Raw genomic sequence first — 11,118 nt, 5'->3', positions numbered from 1 at the left:
ACACAAAATGAAATTATTATGAACACTTCTCTTTCTCTGCTCTATGTATCTCTGCCGCCTTCTCTGTCTCTATCATTCTCTCTCTCTCTCTCTCTTTTAAGGGAATAAGAGTATGATTCTTTTTTTTTTTTTTTTTTGGTCTGAGACTCGGTCTAAGAACTTCAAGCACTTGACTCTTTGTACACACGGAAAACCTAACAGATACAGTAGTGTGCACACAGTCTAAAATCCCTGGAAAAGAGAGGGCTTTGAGGCTTTAATAGTGATTCAATTTATAACGTGTGCATTTTTACACAAGCAGTAGCCACTTCAACGTTTAGAATGTCAGTTCCTGCAGTGTTTGAGAAATCTGTCCCATGAAACTGTTGCATAATACTTTCAAAAAAAAAAAGATGCACCGCTCATCAACAAAAGTGGTAAACTCACTGACGTATGTGAGAGTAATAGAAGGGGGTTTTTTTTCGTTTTTTTTTAAGCCGTTATCCGTGGCAGGTGAGCTGTTTTCGTATGGTCACTCACAACCGAAAAGAAGACATAGTTTTGATTCATGGCTAGCAGCTCACTTACTTGACCGGCAAAGATGGTTTGGATACCGGCTCTTGGTAAGGTAAATTCTGCCATCTTCATTCTTTTTTCTCAACTATGAGCATAAGGGTTTTATCTACCCTAAGTAAGAGTCACCTATCACAATACAAATGCAGGAGAAATGTTGGACAGTAGTGAATGTGGTTATCACATTAATAATATATCCTCCATTTGCAACAAAATTCTGTGTGTGCCATGCATACACCAATTTTACACCGAAAACGCGAACTGCTATTATTTTGCATCAATAAGCTTAAAGATATTTGTATAAAGGTATACGATAAGATGGTTGAAATTGGCATTGAACTACTCAGAAAAATGAAATTGTTGAATGCTCAGGTTCCTGCTAAATAGTTACACTAGTGAATTTCATACCAACACCTAGATTAAAAAAAAAAAATACTCTCGGAAATAATTATAGGCATAGAGATTGAAAGATACAGCCCTTATGCATAATTTAACCTCTGATATTTCATGTGAGTTTATGGTAATTTAGCAAAACAGCAAGAGATCAGGGAGTTCTCGCGCTCACCCGAGTATCGCAAGTTCAAGCATTTTTGCAGACTACTATCTGAGAACACTGCATACTTGGGGCAGGGCAGCATTTGAGGGCTTCAATGGGGAATGATGCCATTTACATAATCCAGGTGCCACACTGGTAAAAACTCCTGCCAAGTACACTCTGTTTACAAAATTTGACTTTGCCCCCCCCCCCCCCCCCCAAAAAAAAAAAAAAATACTTAAATGCAAAAATCTGCCCCCGCCCATAAACCCCCATCCAAGACTAGGATCTACTATAAACAACCTTGAAAATTCATTCACTAACGTATTAATTCAGAGTATTTCCAGTTTTTGCTTTCTTTTAAAATATGGAAATCTAGGGTCCTTGTATAAAGTTTATAATTGTCAGCGTTGTGATGACGCATTGGGTTTGATGGCAAATTTGAAGTGTTTTCATCAAGAAGAAGAAACTGTGTTGTAGGAACAAATTTAAAAACTCATAGGACTGTACATGTTTTGTCTTCTCTCTTCTGGTTCTAGAAAGAAGATTCCCCAAATTTACTTAAATGGGGGGGGGGGGGGGGCTTTGTCTCCCCACCCCTATCCATTTTGCGGGCATCGTGTCAGTTGGAGCCCCCAGGAGGTGAATGGTTTTCATTTGGATATTTTACATATTCTGTAAGCCTGGTGACAATCCCTGCCAGTTTTTTGTTTGTTTGTTTGTTTGTTTTGTTTGTTTGTTTGTTTGTTTGTGTTTTTTTTTGGGGGGGGGGGTAAAATCTGACAATGTGCCATGAAAAAGAAGATGAAAATGTTAAGATTGACCTAAATTTGGTCTCCATCGTCTTACCCCTCCAGCTCATCTCTCGATCTGCCACAAACTTGAAAGTACAGTCACTAATTTGGGGAAACACAAAGTTCTACCTTACCTCAATACTTTGGTCACTCTTGTTTAAGAGAAAATTTCCAAAGATTCCTTAATTTGGGTATTTTTTTTCTCCAAAAGATGATATCCTATCCCCCTAGGGATGCTACCTGCTGAGGTAAATAACCATCATGGTATTTTCAAGAATTATATTAAGATATACAATGTAGACCCTAATTTGGACCCTTCCATCACCATCCCCATCCCGCCATGAGCAAACTTGAAACTACAGTCATCAATGTACTAACCTGTAGCATTTCCATAGCTCTAGCACTTTTGTATCTTTTACTTTTTATTTTTCACTTTTTAAATTGGGCGGTTTGGGTCTCCCGGGGCCCTTGGGAGAGCATGATATGATGTTTATTTGAACAAACTGACATTCTATTTCCCTAGGAATGTTACCTTCCAAGTTTGGTGAAAATCCGTTATGGGGTTTTCAACGAGGAGGTTAAATGTAAAAAGTTTACCCACGAGGCACGAGGCACGAGGTACTACTGACGCAGGACGGCGAACGCCAGACGGTGAGTGATCGCAATAGCTCGACAGAACCTTCGGCTCAGGTGAGCTTAAAATAGAGAAAAAATAATAAAATAATAATAATTTCAAGAAGTACACGTAACTGTTACAAATTACAAATTAAGATTCTTGTAATTACAGTGTTACGAGCTACGACACTATGGACAAAATACGTACGAAAAACGTTTCCAGAAGACAAACACAAAAGAATGAAATGAAAATAAAGTATACAAACATGGAAACACAAGGAAACAGTGAAAAGGGCAAATTTTGTAACCACTCACTCTTAATTACTGGTAGTGCTGATGTGATACATTCTATAGGCAAAATTCGAGGGTGCAAAATTAGTGGATAATTCCGTTTGGATAGTCATGTGCTTATGTCTGGGCCTATTTCTTCATTCCATTGTTGTGATGCGCGTCAGCAACAACAAAATACTGTTCACGTTAGTCCACACCAGATTTTACCCTATGGCAATGGAGGTCTAACATTCATGAAAATTCGAAAGCGATGCATTTAAAAGTCATTAAACTGACTAGATTTACGTATTACATTTGAATGAACAATATGTTTGTTTTCATTCCTTTCATATAGATATGTTTCTACATAAAATACATGGTTGGACTAATCAAAGAGGCATCAACCTCTAAACTAAATATTTCTAATGTCTAAGAAGGTGAAATATAAAAGTATTTGAACAAAATGACTCTGGAACATGCAGGTTGCTTAAATGTTGGGCTGGAAAATGACTTAACAAATCTCTCACTTTCGAAAAGAGATAGACATCATGACTCAAATAGAATATATATATATAATACACATAATGAAAATATGAAACAAGAAGGAAAATATTGAGAACATTCTTTTATTTTATTTCAGTTAAAAAGTTCATTATTCCCGATTTTATTGTAACAAAGCAGAATTTCAGAAAATGATATTACATGATTTATATGCATGTCATAATCATACTATAACATAATTATTCACTCTCGTAGTTACTCTCTAAAAACGGTATGGAGTCCAGTAATAACATTAAAGGGACTGTATAGTACTGGTTGAGGTGGGGATTCCTGTTTTGAACATTCCTAAGTGAGATAATGAGAAACCTCCTATGAAATATGAAAGAGCATATAATTTTAAGAAGGATTCAACATTTATTTGATGAAAATTGGTTTTCAAATGGCTGAGATATCCAAAAAAGGCGATAATAATAAAAGACGGTAGGCCACACCTTTTATTACGATCTCTTTGTTTCACCTTGTTTTTGGATATCTCAGCCATTTCAAAACCGATTTTCATCAAATAAACTTTTGATACCCCTTAGAATTGCATGCTCTTTGACATCTCATAGAGTGGTTTCTGAATATCTTGCAAAACGTTAAAAGCTAAATCCTCACCTCAACCAGAACTGTACACGCCCTTTAACATGCAATTACTACTTGAAACAAATTTTACTTTACAAACAAGGCATCGTAAAAAGTTAAATTTACCTAGAAGTCGTGGCAGACATGACAGTATCCTTCCAAATAGATTGTAAGAACCTATTATGGACTACCCTTTGTAGTTTAATCGAGAATTTACCTTAAAGAAATGATATAACCGTTTTATAATAGATGTGCTTTGCAGGGTGTATTAGTGTATTGGACAACTATTGCGTATAAACGTACAGTCCACAGTACAGTCCACTCCCACTGTAACGAAGTCCTCGGGACGGGAAATTTTCTTTCGTTATATCAAAATTTTGCTGCAAGCGAATAATAAAGTATATAAAGATAAAAAGATGATAATTATGTGACCTGAATTTTCACTTCGTTGTATAACTTGTAACGAAAATTACCTTATAACCGTGTTCGTAAATACGGTAGTGCACTGTAACAAGATAGTTTACTTTAAAAGTTGAATGATCTGAACTTCTTTCTGCTGTAACTATGAAGATTCAAGCACTGTAGCCCCTTTCGTAGCAGGAGGCGGTTATGTGAGTGTACAGAAAAAATAAACCTTCAGATTGAAATACTCGAAATTGTGTCGCATGATCGTACTATCTTTCATGCACCAGCTTCGTGTGGAAGAATATGCCATACAATAAGACTACATTGATATTTCGATTCCTGCATTTTATTTCCCCTCATTTATCAGTTATTAGTCCTATTGCCACCCCTTTAACTAGAAATACATTACGTAAAATACATTCAAAGCGTGACGACACAAATTACATGATAAGAATATGCACAACATTTAATAGCATCATGACTGCTGCACTTCTTTTTGAAAGAAAAACCCACATTATTCAAAGAATAGCGAAACAAAAGTATTTTATTTTGTACCTCAAATACAGGTTCTCTAATTATTGACATCACGGGACATGATTTGTTTTGAAAGAATACAGCCAGAGTTGTTCCTACCAGAGTGTTTGAATTACATTTAATTATCATTGTATTTTTGCAGATGTAGCTTATACCCTACATAAATATTCGATATCATATATAGACCGATTTGTAGAAATTCCAATGCCTCTCTTATGTTTTGTCATTTAAATGTTGTTTGTGTAATTGTATGTATATCATTTGTGAAAGGCATGTGATAAAACAAATATCCATGATATGGACAATACATTATTGAAATGAAATGAAATGATGTTCGATATAGTTGCATTTAAGATTCTCTCATACTTTTTTTTCTCTTGTCATTGAATATGGTTTCAGCGGTTCAGTGAATGTTTTGTTACCATGGACAGATTAACCGCTGTTTAAGAAATTCAAATGAAAATCTTTGACACTTGATTTTGAAAAAATAGTTTCACATCTAACATAATACAACTGCTGTTAGTGTGGATCTTCCACATGGTACACCCTTCGGCAAAATAAGTAACGAATATAATAGGATAGATTGTCAAAAAAAAAAAATACGGTCATATAATCAATGGAACGTTTACAGCATTGAAGGGAATTAAAGAAAGAAAAAAAAATCGTTCATTGAAATTTTCATTCAAATTGAAATCCGAGTCCGGTGCCTGCCATTTCCTTGGCGTAGAGTTCATCAAATCGGCGGTTCTAGTCAACTGTGAAATAATTCTGCCAGTCTCCGATAGCACCCAACAAGATGTATAGCAAAACAGTCATTTACAAAGATTATTGTCATTTTCCTTGAACAGTGTTACGTACAACAGGAGAAAATTCTAGACTTTTCTTGCATGAAGTATCCTTAATTTTGCACCAACGTTCACTTTTTTTTTTTTTTTTTACTTATCACAGTATTCCTTTTTTTCCTAAGGAGGGTAGTGCCTTATTTACCCCTTCCAAACACCGAGTTTGGTCGTAAGGAAAAAAAAACACATAAATATTGCAATACACTACATTTCAGTTGGACATAAACGAGAAACGGCAATACTAAATAATAACGACTCAGCAGAGACGTTATTTGTCATGTTAAACTCTAACTGTAGTTAACTGCTGTATACAGAGCATCCACATGTGTTATCCCTTATCAAAAAACGTCTCTGATAACAAGGCATAATTGTGTGTATTACAACTTTTAAACAAGGTTAAAGTCAAAAGGATCAGCACTTGTGATTTCTTGGAGTGTAAAAATCTCTTCCATTACCTAAAGGTGCCTTTAATCTGAGGATACCAGTAAATAATGAACCCTTGTACGTGGCTAGTGGTCTGTAAGGTAAATATATTTCCTTAGTGCAGGTGAACATGAACTGCCCAATTCGGCGAATTGAAAACTACTTATACTATTTTGAATTATTGTCCCTGAGCAGAACAAAAAAAGTTTCACAACATAACAGACGGTGTATGCCTTTCCTCATGAATGACGATCCACTTTTCATGGTGTTTTTGCTCGTAGCCAGGCCACCTGAAGTGATGAGTGAGTCAGGATTGGAACTTTTGCTCTTCTTCATCGCACTTAAGGTGGAGGCCTCAACGATCCGATCTATGACGTCATCGGAGAGGGATTTCCCCGTGAAGCTGGCCACCTGTTCTACCGCCCCTCGATGATCCTGATTAATTACAATAATGTATTTTGTAGCAATACTCCTGCACATAAAAACAGGTATTTCAATTATGCTCAGATACGTCTAGGGAACTGGTTCTATCAGCAGGTGAGTATGCGTTATATTTCTATCGTCATTCGATGGTGAAGGTCAGAGGAAAGGAATGTCATTAACACTCGCGCTGTTTCTCAGTGAAGAGTAAAGAAATCATTTGGACTGCCTTCATCCTTGATGTCACCATGGAGCCACCTCCATGATGCCACTTAAAAGCGTAAGCTTGAGATAGTGAAGATTTAAAGAAATAAAAATTCTTTTCAATTTTGAGTTCTCGTAGCACTCTTCGTTTTAGCTTTTTAACTTGTTTGTTTAATCGTGGACAATTAATATAATAGGGGACCTGCCAGACGTGCTTTCAAAACAAAGTTATCCACTAATCCTTCAAATTTCTTTTGTATTTTATTAAGCTTTTGATGTAGGTTGAATTTTGGACATACTCCATGTGCTTTTTGTTGTTGTTTGTTGTTGTTGTTGTTGTTGTTGTTGTTTCGACCCGTTGAGCCATGTGACTTAACTTAATTTTCTTCACAATCATCGCAAACCCACAAAACATTACATAATTATTGTCATGAATGTACACACAAGTAGATTTATGATGTAACAATGCTTGCTCTAATGTCCGTATGTACATACAGGTTGACCAGATTAGTGGAGAAGTTTCTACGTGGCATAGCTACCGTGTATGCATGTCAAAGGGAAGAACTCACTCAATCCAGAATGTTCTAGGAAGTGCCAACACATTTTGCTAAGTGATGCAATACATACACTGTCCTTGTAGCCCAATGTGATTGGTAGTTATTTTAGGCATGATGCTATGCACGTAACTAGACACACAGTGAGTTAGGGCATCTGGAAGGCTCTTGAAAGTAAAAGTATATAACCCCAGGTTGGAGAGAATTTCAGAACCTTCCAGAAAGGGTGAAGGTAACTATATAAGCCACAGAAATTCTGATGACGGCAGAGTACCTAACACCTCTGCTCTGAGAGTTACGTCAATTCTGGCTCTGAAGCGACTTGTTATAGTCAGTCCTGTGTTACCTGCTGATCTGGTATATTTGTGGAGATAAGGTCTGGGAGACATATTGCCTGCGGAGAACTGATTCGCCTATATTGGTGACCGACTACAGTCTCATGTCTATGGACAAATACTACATTGAGGCGGTGACGGGCCGGATTCCTCGCTGGATATCATTCGCTGGATTATCAGTCACGCATCAACTGGACTCGGTCGACATTACGTCTGGATTTTATACGAGTCGCTGTGGATTTATACTTTCGATTTTATACTTTGGATTACAGTAACCTGGGCCTACTGATTTACTTTTGAGGGATCATTTCATCGGTGCATCGATGATCAGTCATCTGTGCATCAGACATATCATCTGTGGACATTTTCAGGAGATTACAAGGAGCTTGTGATGACTCCATTCTACTGCAGCATGTGTAAGTGATTGCATTGTTATTCTGATGTATATCACCTGAACATTTATATATTGATTCTTTTCTTTTGTGCGATCATTCTCAGAGTGATTTTAATATAAGAATACTCTGGTATATCTGATATTTTGCAACAAAATAAATCTGCAGTTCCCTGTACTGTGTACTGTAATTCTCGTTTAGAAGCACAGATCTGCCTTTCTTCTTTCTCCTTTTTCTCTTGAAATCATACTCAACATCTCAAAGGAAGTATTCATAGTGCATTATCGTTATATTTTCAAGGACAGAATTTATCTCAAATGGATCACGAAATGTTCATCTTTCAACACTAAGTACGTCAAATTATTAAATGGATTCAAATTGTCCTGAGGCAAAATACATTCAAATAAAATGACTGGATCGTATTACTACCTAGCATTTAATGTAATCACACCATACCTTCTTCATGTCTTCAACCCTTTGCAAGAACTCAAACTGCCCAAAATTCATTTGTATATGTTTGTATTAGAGAATGGAATAATTTGCCATTGAGAATTAGGTCAGCCTCATCACTATCCAACTTTAAACGTACATGTCGCATCTATCTTGAGGGAAATTTGTAAAACAAGAATTGATCAAGGAAGCTGAATTTAAAAGTATAGTAAAATAGAAAGTATCTTTCTGCAATTTCATGTGAATTATATGTATGTGCATGAGCGTTTTTGTGACACGTGTTTGTGTGATTGAATGTGTGTGTGTGCGTGTGTATGTGTGTGTGCGTGCTTGTGTTGCATCTGTCCTATGTAAATATGTTACTATTATACTTCTTGTTAATATGTTTAAAACTTTAGTATGTTTTGCTTTGTTTTATATGTTTATCCGGGACCCCTTTTTTACAAGCTCTGCTTCTTTTGGGGTCCCAAACCATTCATTATTCTTAATGCTGTATCCTTTTGTAAAATGTCAAATGTTTAATGAATTGGTTAAATAAACTTGAACTTGAACTTGAACTTGAAGAGCACGTTAGGGTGATTTCTTCTTTTCCACCAGGGTAGGACGTTCTCAAACCAGGATCCGGTTATCGCTAAAATAGGAAAAATCAACGACAACATGACATTTAGACCATCAACTGGAAATTTACAAGTAAAACTATTCAAATGTTGCAAATTGTGTTTAAGTGTTTAGTCAAAGATTATAATGTTAGGCACATTATCCATGGTATCAAATAAAACAAAAATAGATTAGCTATCATAGTGTCAAAAATCTAAAGTGGATCATCCCATAACTACATAGATAGTACGAGGAGGGGAACAAAAATTTTGGTGATTCTTAATCTCTCAAACATAATATTGCTTCTTTCAATATGAGTTTTGTTTTCACTTACACTTGCAAAGCTTGTTGATGACTGATACATTTGAATAAACTCAAGGAGGGTAATGCGTATGAAGGTATCTCTCTTTGATCAATCCTCCCCATCTCAAAATTTATCCTATAGGAGAACGATCGTATGGCTATCATCTTGAACTTCTTGTTGGAAACATATTTTGCACTTCTGGTGTACCTTTAACTCGTAAACGTAACGTCACTAACCTCTTCCGGCGATGAACTCCTCAAAGAAGATATCCCAAGTCTCGTAGGACGGCAGATACCGAAGCAAGCGACAGAAGTGGTAGAGAGACACTGCGGTGTCCTTTGGATTTCTTACCACGTAGATGACCTTAACTTTGGGGTCGTCTGATCTGATGTCCACGGGCAGCCAGTCGGGAAGACAGTGCGGTCGTGATTTGGCAAAAAGGTGTATGTCTGCCGTTTTACAGCGACTACAAAGCCGAGAAAATTGACTTTAAAGTTTTGGCAGTTTCCTTGAACGTAGAAGCCACCTAAACTGTGCAACGCTCAGGGATTCAATTCCATGATTTTGTATACACTTCAAATTTCATTTCCTGATAATTTTCTTGCATCTAACTTTAAAGAATACTTCAGAATTAGCACTTTTAGCATGTTTAGAGACATACACCTTTTTGCCAAATTACGTTTACAGGGTCTGCGACCCACGCTATTTTGGCAAAAAGGTGTATCTTCACATACACCGTAAGAAATCATGCATTTAACTTGGCAAAAAGGTGTATGCATAGAGATACACCTTTTTGCCAAATCACGTTTACAGGGACTGCAACCCACGCTATTTTGGCAAAAAGGTGTATCTTCTCATGCACCGTGAGAAATCGTGCATTTAAGTTGGCAAAAAGGTGTATGTATAGAGATACACCTTTTTGCCAAATTAAACGATAACAAAATATACCAGAGATTTTGTAGGGAGAAGGGTGTATGTGAGACCATTTCTAATCAAATGTTAACTCTTGACAATCTTTACTTCATTATTACAAAAAGATTTAAAAAATAACAATAAAGAAAACTATCAGGATGCACAACTTGTTCATCAAACATAGAAAAATGTGCGCAAATTACAACTCCCCCTAGAGTCTGAATATTAACAAAACATGGTCTCATGGATATGCATGGTTAAGGATTATAGCTGAAGAATTTTTCTTCTTCCTTCTCCTCCCTTTTTTCAAAAACTTCTACTTCCAATGAGATGATTCATTCTATTTTTAGCTTTGTGCCCCTTTTTTCGACAAAAGGTTCGTTTGTTTTCTGTACTGAATGCTTTAGCAAACAAAAAGGCAGTTGTTTGCACATCATGTATCTGTTCTTAAAAACGCAGTTATCATGCTGCTCCCAATTTTTGCAATAAATTCAATAAATATGAAAATTCAGGTAGGATCATTTAACTGTTTGCATCCACTGAGCACTTTGAGCAGTACATCCAAGTATCATTTCCAAAGACAGGGACACATCTTTCTCTAGACCTTTGTGTGTAACTGCCACTAAATGTCTGTTAGGTAACAGCCCCATACGCATAGCGTAATGGGTAGCCGATCTTACAGTCACACAGCACACCATTACACTATGTACAGGCTTCTACATGCACTGCACAGCATGATCGATGACTTACGAAAGTTGGTCACATGAAAATTTCGGCATCGAAAACCCCCCAAATGGTAAAAACCAAAAACATGATATTTTTCAGACATACACCTTTTTGCCAAATCACGACCGA

At 36.5% G+C, this 11,118-nt stretch overlaps 1 pseudogene; it reads right to left on the bottom strand.

Annotated features, from left to right (window-relative positions):
* Positions 1-5,508: 5,508 nt before the first annotated feature.
* LOC140243495 (sulfotransferase 1C2A-like) overlaps positions 5,509-11,118 on the bottom strand; it is an 8,588-nt pseudogene continuing 2,978 nt past the window's right edge.

Source organism: Diadema setosum, chromosome 20 (genome assembly GCF_964275005.1).
Source record: "Diadema setosum chromosome 20, eeDiaSeto1, whole genome shotgun sequence".
Classification (NCBI taxonomy): domain Eukaryota; kingdom Metazoa; phylum Echinodermata; class Echinoidea; order Diadematoida; family Diadematidae; genus Diadema; species Diadema setosum.
Note: the sequence above shows the minus strand (reverse complement) of the source record. Positions and strands in the feature narration are given on the sequence as shown.